At 44.1% G+C, this 13,863-nt stretch overlaps 1 long non-coding RNA gene across 5 annotated transcripts in view; it reads right to left on the bottom strand.

The window, feature by feature from the left end:
* The window catches only part of LOC105873057 (uncharacterized), a 40,987-nt gene that overhangs the window by 22,671 nt on the left and 4,453 nt on the right, over positions 1–13,863 (bottom strand). For 4 of the 5 annotated variants that reach the window (XR_001154898.2, XR_001154896.2, XR_012918161.1 and 1 more), the window contains one exon: positions 9,391–12,356. The exons of the other annotated variant lie outside the window; for it this stretch is intronic. This is a non-coding gene — a long non-coding RNA (uncharacterized LOC105873057). Of the gene's footprint in view, positions 1–9,390; positions 12,357–13,863 lie in introns of those variants that run through there. 5 annotated transcript variants of the gene reach the window in all.

Genomic DNA, 13,863 nt, shown 5'->3' with positions numbered 1-13,863 from the left:
CAATTTCCTTTATCCCAGAATTTTCAGCAAAGGTACTCAGTGAGATTCCCTTTATTTGGGACCAGCTTAGATCACGTGCCCACCTCGAGGCCAATCACTATGTCCAAAGGAATGCAGTGCACTGATCACCTTAGGCATAGGCTGTATCCTTGACTCTTAGAACTGGGGCGGGACACTCCTACCCAAACAAAGAGAACCAAGAGTTGGGAGAGTGGAGCAGGAGTTGTTTCAGGAAGAAGGTGAGATGGATGCTACAAAAACAAGGAACAAATCTCAAATACAACATGTCTTAAACTAGACTCTACATTTTTCTCCCAAACCTGACCCTCTTGCTTCATTCTCGATTTGTGAATTGTATCATCATCCACCCAATTATTCACACCTAGGAATAATCCCAGACTTCTCTTTCTCACCACTACATCCAAACAGCCATCGTTTCTTGAGTTTTACCTCTTACATACTCATCCCTCCCCTCCAGCCTCATTACCTTATTTCAGACTGTTAACTGAGCCACTTAACCATCTCTCCATTCTCTCTATATATATAAAAAAATGTTGACTGGTGGCCATAGAACCACAAGTTTCCAAGGCCCACATGCTTGTGCGCCATCCCCCAATGGAATTATATATTCACTAACAATATATTTTCGATTGGTCCCAAACCCATTTATATCAGTTGTTCTTATAACGTGTAATTTAACTATTCCATAAACCAATAAAATATGGGTGCAGAAAGATAGTTTTTATCTTTGTGAAAGTCATATTGAATTCTTTTCAAAGACTTAATTAGAGAAATTCACTGAAGATAACTGCAGTTAGTGTAGGAATAAGACTACTGTAAACAAATGGGCAAAAACCCTCATAAAAATCTAGAAGTATCTTTTATTCAGACTGCCTCACAAGCATCTTCAAATTCTCCACTTCAAAAAAAAGGAACTGAAAATCCTTGTATGATTTACACAAGAAGTAAAATATTAAGTAAATATTTAAAATATTATCAAACTCCGGGGCTCAAGCAATCCTCTTGCCTGAGTAGCTGGGACTACAGGCAGGTGCCACCATGCCTGGCTAATTTTTTCTATGTATTTTTAGTCCAGCTCATATCTTTCTATTTTTAATAGAGACAGGGTCTCACTCTTGCTCAGGCTGGTCTCGAACTCCTGAGCTCAAACGATCACCCACCTTGGCCTCCCAGAGTGCTAGGATTACAGGCGTGAGCCACCACCCAAAACCCTCACTGTGGTTTTGATTTGCATTTCCCTAATGATTAGTGATGGCATCTTTCCATGTGCTTATCGGCCATTTTTTACATCTTTTTCTGAAAAATATTTATGTGGGTCCTTTGCCCATTTTTTAATCGGGTTGTTTGATATTTTTGTTATTGAGTTGTAGGAGTTCTTTATATACTCTGGGTATTAAACCCTTACCAGACATGTTCACAAATACTTTCTCCCACTCTATGTATTGCCTTTTCACCCTATTGATAGTGTCCTTTGCTGCACAAAAGTTTTAAATTTTAATGAAGCCCAATTTATATACATTTTTGCTTTGTTGTCTGTGTTTTTGGTGTCATATCCAAGAAATCATTTCCAAAACTGATGTACAATTTTTTTTTTTTTATTTTTTTTTATCATTTTTTTTATTTTTATTTTTATTTTGAGACAGAGTCTCACTTTGTTGCCCAGGCTAGAGTGAGTATGTGACATCACCTTAGCTCACAGCAACCTCAAGCTCCTGGGCTCAAGCAATCCTACTGCCTCAGCCTCCCGAGTAGCTGGGACTACAGGCATGCGCCACCATGCCTAGCTAATTTTTTCTATATATTTTTAGTAGGCCAATTAATTTCTTTCTATTTTTTTTTAGTAGAGACGGGGTCTCACTCTTGCTCAGGCTGGTTTCGAACTCCTGACCTTGAGTGATCCTCCCGCCTCGGCCTCCCAGAGTGCTTTGATTACATGCATGAGCCACTGCATCTGGCCTATAATTTTTTTTAAATGAAGAAAAACCATAAGAAAAAAAAATCAAGCAAAGATCTATCATTTTGCTGAAGATTTAGGCCATGGCAGTAGGACTTCTGTCAAGATTGAGGATGGAGCAGATACAGAAAGCCTCTTTCCTGCTGCAAATAATACTGGATAAAATAGAACCCACCTACCCTCACCAAAAAAAAAAAAAAAAAAAAAAACAAAATTAAAATACTTATTCAGTTAAAAGACTAAAAGAGAAATATCCAGGTTCCCAAAGCAAAAATGGAACTCCTAGCTATAACAGTGACACCGAGTTGAGGCCACGTGCTCTGGGCTGTGGGGAGAACTGGACCTGAGCTCCTAGCTAAAGGACACACTGCTAAAGAGCTGCTCTGTCCACAGTAGAGACTGGAGAACTTGGCCCACCATCCTAAGCCAAGACTCAGAGTGAGCCCTGGGAAGGGACAAAGTCATCCCAGAGAAATCAAAGCACTGCACTTGTGCTTCCAGAAGGCCTGGGGCTCAAACACATACTGTTCCCTGGTACTGAATCCCCAGGCTAGGAAATGAAATGAAAACTGCTCCAGAGCAGGAAGCACCATAAAACCCTCGGCAAATGCAAAGCCACCTCGTGGTCATTTGGAGGACTTCCACAGGAGATAAATCCCACTTAGAATAGGCTCACAGGCAAACATTATACTTCACAGGAAGGATAATCAGTACATGCAACGGATGAGAGACTTTGCACCCAGGTAATGAGAGAGAATAATCTAGAAGGACTTCAGCATAAATAAGTTAAAAATGTTTACATAAATAAAGCAAGACATTGAATGCATAAATCAAAGAAAAAGAATACACGAAGAAAAAAAGAAGCGAATAGAGATTCTATAAATGAAATATAGAGTCATGCAAATACATAAAGGATTCTGAAGCTGGGCATTCCACCACCAATTTGCGGCCCAGCTCCAGTGATAGGGGAGAGGACCTCTCCTTGCCCGGCTGCACCTCAGGAAGACCTCGGTGACTCACCCACCCACCCACCTCACAATGACCCTATTGTACTGTCCAGGAACCTGGTGAGAGATGTGTTGGGAATTCAGGCAGAAAGACTGAGAGGACCACACCTGTGCAACTACAATAATTCTTGCTTTGTTTCCCGGCTCTCCCTAATCTCCTAAATCTCCCCCACTCACTACCAAGAAAGAAGACGTGGAGGGAGAGGCAAGTCTGCACTGGCTGGGAACTGGGTTCCGAGTGATTCGAGAAGCCTGTGAGAATAGGCAGCGAGGGCAGAGAGAAGCAGCGGTAATCCTGGTTCCCTTGCCCCACCTCTCTGGGCTGAGAATGATACCGCGCAGAGAGAAATGTTTCTGCTACCAGATTCATATTTTAACCTCACAACCACTTAGTGTCAACATTATTATTGAACATGATCTGCAGAGTCACCAGGGCTTCTGCCAGGAACGCAAAGACGAATGTTGCAAGTCCAGTCCACAAAGAGATTACCTTCTAAGCAGAGGAAGAAATGCAAACATGAAAGTTAGGAAAGGTGTAAATTAATATCAACTAGGCAGCAAAGGTTGTCTCACACATCCTAACTCACCCTTCTCCTCTTCTCCTCGCTACTAAACTTTCCCACTGCAAGCAGGCAGGTTGCTTTCTCCTCCCCATTGCTGAAATGGCTCTCCCCAGGGTCAAACACGCCCTTATTCACTCTGTTAGCAAATCCACTGGCTGTTCTCAGCCTTCGCTGTCCTGATCCACAGCACTGGTGGACTCTGGTGACAACCCCATGGCCCCCAGAAATCGTCTCCCCCTTCCTGGATCCCTACCATACCACCTTGTCTTCCTCTCATCTTAGAAACCTTGGATTCTAGTCCCAGATCTGCCACACTTGCTATATGATCTTGGACAAATGCTGTCTCCTCTTCCTTAGCTGGAAAATGGAGATAATGCTACCTTCCTTATCTCCCTACAGCATGTTCTAAGACTCAAGGGAAATAATGAGTGTGAAAATGCCCATGAAAAGGAATGCTAGACACAAAGGATTGTTTTTATTTCCTGTCCCCTTTTTCTTTTTATCATGGAACATTTTTATAAAAATAGAATATTAGAAGCTGGCTCATGGGTACTATCTTGTTCAATTTATCCCCTTACCTACAGCCACCCCACCACTGGATTGTTTTGAAGTCAATTCTAGAAAACATATCATTCTATCCATTTCAATATATATCTCTCTAAATGGTAAGGATTCTTCATTTTTAAAACAAAATCATAAATAATCTTTAAAAATTAACCTGAATTCTTTAACATTCGATGTTCAAATTTCCCCCACTTGTCTTGTAAAGATTTTGTTTTACAGTCTGTTTGCTCAAATCAGTATGAAATAAGATTCCTATGTTGCAATTGGTTCATATGTATCTTATGATTCTTTTAGTCTGTGTCACTGTGTCTCTCTTTCTCTCTTTCTCTCTCTCTCTCTCTCTCTCTCTCTCTCTCTCTCTCTCTCTCTCTTCTTGTCCTTTGCTATTTACTTATTGAAGAAGAAACTGGTTCACTTATCTTGCAGAATTTTTCCACAGCTTGGCTTTTGCTGATTATATTCCTGTGTTAATGTTTAACATGTTCCTATTCTGCTCATATGTTCTGAAATCGGGAGTTAGAGCTGAAGGATTCAGGTCTGAGTTTTTTGGCAAGAATACTTCGGAGTTAGGTTTCATCAGGAGACCAGTAACATCTGTTTGCTTCTCCTTTTGTGACATCAGCAGCCATTGATGCTCCTTGCCCAGATCTACTTTTTTATTAGGAGTTGCAAAATCGAAATAAATTTTCTTCCATTTTCTTTATGTTTAGTTATGATGCTTTTCTAAAGAGCAACTTTTCCTCATCAACTGTTTCTATCCGCAAGAACATCTTATATAGGAACATCAGGGTAAACACTTGATTCTTCTCCTTTATTTACAAGTTTTCAAAATATCAGTTGGTCTCCTAGCATTCTCTAAAATGATCAATAAGATTATTTTGTTGTTTAGTATCACTATTAACTCATGGATTTAAGCATATTTAATAGGTTTCAGTTATTTTCCTTATTGACACTTATATTGTCCCATGCTTGGCCAATGGGAGCTCCTGTAAGCTGGGCCCTAAGTCCCTTTGACACAACGGCAGTGTGACAAGATGTCCCTGGCTCATCTTGTACATTCCCTGCACCAGACCTTTCCTCAGGATCCTTGCTTCCTTTTAGTAACCTGTCATTCTTTTTTGTTGCCTTTGACAGCTCTTCTTTTCCCTGTGCCTTCACTGTGGTCATTCCCAAACTCAGTCTTTGACCTTCCCTTCTTATGTCCCTGTAGTCTCTCCCATCAGTAAAAGTCTAACCATTCATGGATTCAACTAGCTCCCCATGCTGATCTATAAGTCTGCATCCAATCTGGTTTTCAAGGCTTTCCACTGCCTCTGCATCTTTGCTCTTTCTTCACTCCCATGGAATTCAATTTGACATAATACAACATACATTTATTGTCTTTCATGTCCTAAGTGTTATACCCTTATTGTTGATATTAATAGTAATAATGATAATAGCTAATAATTTATTATGTACTTACTACATGTCATACACTGTCTAGGAGGCTTTCATACATTATCTTTTTTATTCATATCAATAATTCCATAATATAAGCTCAATTATTAACATCTATTTTACAGATGAGGATACTGAGGCACCAAGAGATGGAACCTTTCCCAGGTCCCACAGCAAATAAGAGGCAAGGCCAAGTCTGCTGACTCCATACCTATCTTAACTGCTAAACCATTCATCACTGTTCCGCCCTCTATTTGGCCTAATCCCAAAAGTTCTGCAAAATTTACATTGTCTCATGTCTTCCAAGAAGACTCTCCACCTACCCGGATCAGCACAGCTCTCCCTGTTCTCTGCACACCCTAGCCCTGCGCGCTCCCCAGACACTGCCATGCACTTTTGGTCTCTTCAGCGCAGATTCTGATTCCTTGGGGCTGCAGTGGATGCCCGAGATTCTGCATTTCTGACATGCTCCCAGGTGACGCCAGGGTCTAGTATATATGCATATACCTTCATTACCAAAATAGGAACAATGCTTATCTCTTGATGCTCCTCTGTATTTTTCATTTTTCTCTCGATGGACACTCATTACCACCTGCCATGCCTGGCTCTTACTTAACCTTCAAGATTATCTTCAAGTGGCTCCTCCTCCAGGAAGCCTCCCCTAACTCCACCATCGGGTTCCGATGTCTCTGCTTTCTGCTCTGCACTACAGCAACAACCAGAGTCACCTCGGCCATAATACTTTCACTGTGTACATGTTGTTTCATTTATCCACCTGCCCTGCTAGGCTAGGGCTCCTCAAAGGCAAGGACTGTGTATTTCTATATCCAACAGTGTTGAGATAGTGCCAGGCGTATAGCTGGTACTCAGTAAGTACCTGAATAAATACAGATAGATGGTCCCTGACTTTCAATGGTTCAATTTACAATTTTTGACTCTATGATGGTACAAAAGCAATATACAACCACAAAATTCAGACTTTAAGCATCAGTGATTCTTTTGCCAAAATGTCTCTGGGCTGCATTTTCAGCTTTTGATATTTTCAACTTATGATGGGTTTATTGGGACATAACCCCATGGAAAGTCAAGGAGCACCTATATACAAAAATGATCTGTGAAATGTAATGGGTTTCCCAAATATTGGTTATTATTATCTTCACTTTGTAGATGAAGAAACATCATTAAATGGTAGATGCAATTAAATAAACCACAGGAGGAACCACAGCTGACTGCGGTGTAGGATGACAACCTGGTGCGAGAATGGAGTGGAAGTGGGAGGAACGAAGGCCAGGGGAAGAGGGAGGTGAGGTAGACGCATCTAATCTTCTGGGAGATTAGGTGACTTGCCCTAGGACACAAAGCTAATGAATGGGAGAACCTGCACTCAAACCAGTTCTCTAATCCTCTTTCTACTTCACCACAGCTGCCACCATTAAATACTAGCAAGAAAAAATATGCATTGCCCTGTGTTGGGTCAAGTTGATGGGCAGCTATCTCATAACAGGAAGCATTTCTGTCATTAATAGAGCTTTACAACAGTCATGGATAATGTATCTACTGTTACCTTATAAGAACAGATTAAGCTGAGAAGTTTAAATGTTTTTTGAAACATTTTTAACTCATTTATTGGCTTGAATAGGTGTTTAAGTTATGTTTTCCAAAAAAGAGAAACTGAGCATGTTCAGGCTGAGATGGGCCATAGGGTATAGGGGGGTTTCAATGCACTCTTCCCTCCTCTGATGCCCCAGTGGGATTTCTATACATAGGACATGCCATTCTGAGCCAGGACCACTCTGCTGGGCAGCCCATGTTAACCACTGATTTACGCCTCCTGCCAAAATCCACTCAGAGCCTACTCTGCTTATAACACTCAACATACCAGGAGAAATCTCTGTCCCCAGTGTCCCACAGGCATTGAGGGAAACAAAGAGAGCAAAGGCAATTTCTCTTCCTGTGATAAGGACTGGGAGGTGCTAAGGGAGCCTGAGGAGTAGCACCCAACCTCAATCTACGGGGGGGTCAGAGAGGTTTCCTGGTGGAAATGACATCCAACCAGAACCTGCAGCTGTCTGGCTCTACAGTCAGTCCCCAGACAGTACCTCGACCTCCTGGCCTCCCCTCACTGCTTTCCATCCCAGCCTGTCTGCTCACCTGGAGAGTGAATTCCTCAGCTGTGCCACCTTCATCTGTGCCTCCCCCACGGGACCCCGCCCGGCAGTTACAGCCGACCGACCAGCTCCCAGGCTAATAATGCTCTTGACACTAGATGGCTGACCCCAGTTAGCAAAAATTATGCCGGAGCCGGGCATCCTGCCAGGATCTCAGCCTGACCATGCAGCATGTGCAGGGAGCCCTAGGGTGCTGCCTAGAGAGGAGGTTCTCTATGAAGTGACAACTGGGAGAACCAGTGTCTACACACTCTTCCATGCAGGTCACCGTGCCAAGGGTGAGACAAACAATTAAGACTAATCACAAAGCAGGTTGTTTCCACCTAAGAAATTCCATCAGCAGCTCGGCAGTTCATTCAGCACTTTCCTTCCCAAACCAGTGCCTCCTCCCTGCATTTGGCACAAGGCTCCAGGTACCCAGGTCTGGAAAATTCTAAATGGTTGTGCTCCTTTCTCTCTCTATGCCCTGGAGCTCAGCAGCAGCAGCCTGCTGATTCTTCCTGTGATTTCTCTCAAATCTGTACCTTCCTGTCCACCACACCACCATCAGTGCAGTTCAGGCCTGGACCGCCACCGGCCTCACCTGCCTCTTCCCCTGGCCCTCATTCCTCCCACCTCCACTCCACTCTCACACCAGGCTGTCATCCTACTCCACAGTCAGCTGTGGTGCCTCCTCCTGTGGTTTCTTTCATTGCATCTACCATTTATATTTTTAGCCTAGAATTCAAAAGCATCAATAATCTAGCCATCATCCCTCACCCAAGTCGTCTTCTAGCTGTTCTTACTATTTCTCCAATGCGTCCTGCACATGCTCCCCTTCAGCATTGTCACTCATGTCACTCCTCCCCCTGGACTGCCCTCCTCTCACCACCTGTCCCACATGCCTGATCGACACCTATCCAATCTGACCCAACCTGCAAAGCCAACGTCAAAGCCTACATTACCCACGATTCCTAAGGGCCCAGCCAGAGGGGAGCCTGCTGTTCTGAATTCCCCTGCACAACACCCGCTGCACACACTACCCTGTATCAGAGCTGCCTGTGAGCATTCCTCGTGTTCCTGCCCAGATCACAGTTATGTTCCCAAGCAGCTGCCATTGTTGCTGTACCCAAAGAAAGGCCAAGCAGGGTGGTGACAAGAGGGGAGGCTTTGAGACTGGCTTCCCTCGGTTCTAATAGGGCCATAGCTATGCCCCTTAGGGAGGTTATGTAACCTCTGCAAGCTTCCTTTTCTCATCTGAGAACAGACTTCGTGGCTATCTTACAGGGGTTTTGTCAGACTTAGAGATAATATGTATAAACCATGATAAATTATTACTATGATCATAACACTAATCAATCTACAATATTTCTTGTGGTGATTATAAGAAACAAGTAACATACGAGATGAAACTTTGTAGGCTATAAAATTATGATGTTAATTTGTAATAGGTGAGACGTGAAGCACATTTCTGTCCCTATCTGAAATGACCAATATATACCTCAAAGGTGACCCCAGTGATCACCAGCAAACACACCCTCCCATACCTGGGCAATTTGGCTTTCAGAATATCTCTGCTCAAAGCTGTTAGAATAAATTTACTTAAGAGCCAACCAATAAAACAGATTAAATTCTACAACCAAACTGAGGTTTTGGTCCATAGGGTAACCAAACACTAGTTCAATATAACATCTCTATTTTCTTTCTTTTTTTTTTTTTTTTTTTTTTTTGGTATCTTGTACACAGACTATTTATTACTTTTCCCACTGCACAAACCCTGAGAAACAGCACCAACAGCATAAGGAAATGGGACAGGTGCCAACCTAAATCACAGCCTCCAGCTCAAGCCAACTGGGTAATCTTCCCAGCCCCATATTCAATCTTCTGATTTCTGGACAAGGCTTCCTACCCCTTGTTCTGCCTGGACCACTCAGGAGAAAGCAAACCCCACTGCAGAGCTACTCACTCTGTGGCCACCAGAGGGTCCCACAACATTAGCCAGAAAGCAAGAACACGCCCTTTCCCAGTAGTTACCATATTTCCCAGAGCCACTTACAGCAGCCTCCCCCGCTTCCAGCCAATAGCACTGCCCGAAACCCTGAGCTAGCTGCTGGCTCACATTGTCCAGGCACCAGTGGTACCAGTTTGTGCCAAGCAGCCAGCGTTTCACAAGGGCTTTGAGTCACTGGAGCCCCACACAGTGGAATTTCTGTGGGTCTGAGCCATCCCCAGCCACATTCCAGTATTATTGATGAACAAAGGGTAGCTGTGGCTTAAGTAACCGTTTCCCTTTGATACAGCCCCCCAAATTTCTCCCTGGAACACCACTTGCTCTCAAGTTTTAACGGAGAAAAGGGAAATGCGTGTTACCAGACTGGCGGGCTACAGCCTGTGATGGGCAGGTCGTGTCTTACAGAGTTCTCCCTCAACACCAAACATTGGCATTCAGACACGCGGGAGCTCTGCTCAGGCGTAATAACTTAATTCAAGGTACAGGACAAGTTTCCTCCTCCTTGGAAGACACCCATAGTAGCAACTGGGAAATCAGGTTCCCTGATGACCAGAAAATGGTAGAGAAAAGCTAAGATGCTTTTTCTTCTCTGTCAGCTACCCCAACTCATGACATACTAATAACTGATTTTCATTCTGGTTTTGTATCTTTTTTGGGTGTTTGTAAAGAAGCTGGTCATAGTCAGGAAAACATTTTAAAATAACAAAAAGACCTCAAAGGGTGGCTCCTACCTTCTGGATGGCTGCACATAAGGCACTTCATATAACCCCCATAATAAGCTAACCCCCCGGGATAGGAATTTCAAACCCACTTCATGGATGAGGAAATGGGGAGCAGAGACTTGCCCACGGCACAGAGCAATCACGCTGTAGTGCCAGGATTCAACACTGGTCTGTCTGGCTCCACCTACCCTCCACTTACAGTTGACATGAGCTGAGTACTTACTATGTGCCAGGCACTCTGCTAAGTATTTGCATGCATTTTCCCATTTATAGTCACAACATCCCTACAAAGCAGGCACCCATCGTCCTTTTCTAGATGAGAAAATGTAGGTTTGAAAAGGTTCAGTGACATGTCCAAGATCACATAGGCAATGAATGGCAGAGAAAATGTGCTCCACTCCCAAGTCTATCTGAAACTCCAGAGCCTGCACTCTTAACCACTATAATACATAGTGTTTTGTCTTTTCCATTGCCAGCAAAAAGTCTTGACCAGATCCTTGTAAATCAGCTGACCCCATCCCATGTCACCCTCCCCTGGCTCAGCGTGCTTCAGACACACTGGTGGTTTTCAATTCCCCTGTAAGACCCAGCTCCTCCCCACCTCTGAGCCTTTGCACCAGCTTTTCCCTCTGCCAGAAGCTTCCTCATGCCCCTCCTTTATTTGCAACCCTAGCTCCTCTTCTTCCTCTAAGTCTGGGTTAAAATTATTCCCTTCTCAGTGCAGCCTTCCCTGACTTTCTACCTGAAGGGGTCCCTTCAATTCTTCTCTCACTTGGACCCTTGTTTTTCCCATCATGGCTCTTGTTACAACTTAACAAATTTTTGTGTTAGTTCAGTTTTCCCCTTTACTTGTATTTCATTTGTCTTTCCCTACTAGAATGTAAGGCCTGTGAGGGCATAATTTGCCTGACTTAGGCATTGATATATCCTGAGTATACAGAACAGGCTAGGAATTAGTAGGTGTCCCGTAAATATTTGATAGGTTATAATCATTAGAAATTGCAGCTCACCCCATAGAAGAAAGTACATGTTTTCCAACCCCAATCTAAGAGCTCTTCTATGTTTAAAAAAGAAAACAAAACAAAAACAAAAAAAAGCTCCAGTCCTTCAGCTTCTGCAGCTCCTAGAGATAACTCAGCACAGCAAGTGCAGCCTCAGTTGAATCTTGCCAGTCCCCTAGAGGGAAGTCTGCTCCAAGGCGTTCACCCACAAATCACACACGCCAGAAACCTTGGGCCACAGAGTAGCCCTGCTTGACTTCCCCACACCCACCTCTCCGCAGGGTGGGGATCACACAGAGGAGGTGCGGATCCACTCCTGCCGGGGCTGAGCTGGATGCCTTCATGTTCATTAGATGGTTCAGTCTTTTCCGTCACTCTAGACGACAGGTGTCTACCCCTACTTTATCTACAAGGAGACTCAGGTTCATAGTGGTGAAATGATTTGGCCAGAGCCACACAGCTGATAATTCCCATTTAATATTCTTCGTTGGCTCCTTATTATCTTAGAACCAAAATCCAAACTCCTTCATAGAGTATCTCAGGTGCTCCAGGAACAGCACCTCCTCCCAAGACACATCCCCATCCAAGGCTGTAAGGGACTTTGCGTTCTCCCCATGCAGAACGGGGGCAGGGGGGAGGGAGCAATTACTGGAATCGACCACTACCCTCACAATTCCATGCGCTGGCACATGCTTTTCCCTTCTGTCTGCCCCCACAGAATGTCCTATTTGTCCTTTAAGATCCACATAAGCAACCAAAAAAAAGGATAGTCCCTGATAGAAATATATCCTAAGAAAACAAACATGGGCAAAGATATTTATTCAAATGTAGTCCTTTAGGTTGGTCTGAGTGCAGTGATGTTTACAACTAATTGATCACAACCAGTTACAGATTTCTGTGTTCTTCCTCCACTGCTTCACTTGACCAGCCTAAAAAAAAAAAAAAAACAGAAAGAAAGAAACATAGCCAGGCATGGTGGTGCATGCCTGTAGTCCCCAGCTACTTGGGAGGCTGAGGCAGGAGGATCACTTGAGCCCAGGAGTTTGAGGTTGCTGTGAGCTAGGCTGACACCATGGCACTCTAGCCCAGGCAACAGAGTGAGACAAGAAAGAAGAAAATAAAAGAAGAGAAGAGAAGAGAAGAGAAGAGAAGAGAAGAGAAGAGAGGAGAGGAGAGGAGAGGAGAGGAGAGGAGAGGAGAGGAGAGGAGAGGAGAGGAGAGGAGAGGGGAGGGGAGGGGAGGGGAGGGGAGGGGAGGGGAGGGGAGGGGAGGGGAGGGGAGGGGAGGGGAGGGGAGGGGAGGGGAGGGGAGGGGAGGGGAGGGGAGGGGAGGGGAGAAGGGAAGGGAGGGGAGAAGGGAAGGAGGGGAGGGGAGGGGAGGGGAGAAGGGAAGGAGGGGAGGGGAGGGGAGGGGAGAAGGGAAGGAGGGGAGGGGAGGGGAGGGGAGAAGGGAAGGAGGGGAGGGGAGGGGAGGGGAGGGGAGAAGGGAAGGGAAGGGAAGGGAAGGGAAGGGAAGGGAAGGGAAGGGAAGGGAAGGGAAGGGAAGGGAAGGGAAGGGAAGGGAAGGGAAGAGAAGAGAAAAGAGAGGAGAGGTAATCCTTTATATATACCATGTTTCCCCCAAAATAAGACAGGGTCTTATATTTATTTTTCCTCAAGAAGACACCCTAGGGCTTATTTTCAGGGGATGTGTGATTTTTTTTTAAGTATGGTACAACAATCTACATTTATGCAAATATAGGTAAGTCGTCTTCTTCTGGAACATCATCATAACTCTCCAAACCCTGAATTCCATCCTGAATTTCTTGTGACTCTATTTCCTTTAGAACCATTGGCCCCAATCTCTCATGTCAAGTAATAGAGCTCTCATGGGGCAGATGAGAAGGGCTGCTCATCTTCTTTACTGCTCCACAATGAAATGCATGGGTTGTGCAGATATGCTGCATAGCCATGCTCATCACTAGGTCTTATTTTCGGGGTAGGGCTTATATTGCACAAATGCTTAGAAATCCTGCTAGGGCTTATTTTACGGGTAGGTCCTATTTTCAGGGAAACACGGTAGTTATTTATGACAATGAAAAATTAGAAATAACCTAAGTGTTTGAAAAATATGGGAAATGTTTAACAAATGATACTCTCTATTTAGAGGATATTAGTACAGCCACACTTGGGGTTTCTTTCTTTCTTTGTTTCTTTTCTTTTCTTTTTTGGGTTGCTAGCAAGAAGTCTTGACCAATTACTGTAAATCAGTGATTTCAACTGAGTTGCCATGAGAAATGGTGTGACTTTTTCCTAGGACACTGCAATGGATGAATAAAGTTACTACAACTATTATTCACGCTGCTGACATGGTGTCTGGGCAGATGAAATGCAGAGCTGGACTTCACAGGTTTCCACATGGTGCAGGGCACAGCTTGATACACATGAGGAAACAATG

This window comes from Microcebus murinus, chromosome 2 (assembly GCF_040939455.1).
Source record: "Microcebus murinus isolate Inina chromosome 2, M.murinus_Inina_mat1.0, whole genome shotgun sequence".
NCBI lineage: Eukaryota > Metazoa > Chordata > Mammalia > Primates > Cheirogaleidae > Microcebus > Microcebus murinus.
Note: the sequence above shows the minus strand (reverse complement) of the source record. Positions and strands in the feature narration are given on the sequence as shown.